This window comes from Cebus imitator, unplaced genomic scaffold (genome assembly GCF_001604975.1).
Source record: "Cebus imitator isolate Cc_AM_T3 unplaced genomic scaffold, Cebus_imitator-1.0 Scaffold960, whole genome shotgun sequence".
Taxonomy (NCBI): domain Eukaryota; kingdom Metazoa; phylum Chordata; class Mammalia; order Primates; family Cebidae; genus Cebus; species Cebus imitator.
Genome location: NW_016108275.1, coordinates 120,499 through 121,477, shown reverse-complemented (window position 1 = coordinate 121,477; position 979 = coordinate 120,499).

Sequence of the window (979 nt, the reverse complement as noted above, 5' to 3'; positions counted from 1 at the left end):
TTATCACGACCAGCCCTGACAGTGTTCTAAGCATGTAGGAAGCATGCAAAGTCCACACAATCCCTGGGCTGGGCTGCTAGCCTCCCTGCATGGTGCCTGGTGGCTCTTCCCCAGGAGGGCACATAGACTCCCTGCTAGCTGCCCTCCTGCCATTGTGAGCTCCCCAGCCCATCCCCAGGCTGCACTGCATTCCCAATCAGGGCAGTTCCTGGACCCTCCAAATACAGCCCATGCCATGGTCTCTACCCCAGATCCTAGGGCAAACAGGGCATTGAGGCACTTAGCTCAGACCTCCTACTCTCCTGCCACTGACACTGAGAAGGGGCAGCTGGCACCAGGGAGTCTTTGAACAGAACCTCGGCCCATCCTGCAAGGTCCTTCCTGAGGAGACTGGCATGAGGCAAGGGCCTCAGCTCCTGAAACCCCCCAGACTCCCATAGGAGGGGAAGGGACTCTGGGGACAGGCAGAAGGAAGGTTTGTGGGGAGTCAGTCGCCCTCCAGAACCCAGGCTTATGGGTGGGCTGAGCAGATGGAGCCACTGCCCAGTGCTGTCTCCCCATGCCCTGACTCCGAGTGACACCACTGACTGCAGCCCTTGCGGCTCCAGCTATAGATGGGTCCCAGCCTTAGCCTGGCTGCACTTCATTGGTGTCATGGTTAATTTTCAGTATTAGCTTGACTGGATTAAGGGACACCTAGAGGCCGGGCACGGTGGCTCACGCCTATAATCCCAGCATTTTGGGAGGCCGAGGCAGGTAGACCACGAGGTCAAGACCATCCTGGTCAACATGGTGAAACCCCATCTACTAAAAATACAAAAATTAGCTGGGCATGGTGGTGCACGACTGTAGTCCCAGCTACATGGGAGGCTGAGGCAGGAGAATTGCTTGAACCTAGGAGGCAGAGGTTGCGGTCAGCCGAGATTGCACTGTTGCACTCCAGCCTGGGTAACAAGAGCGAAACTCCATCTCAGGAAAA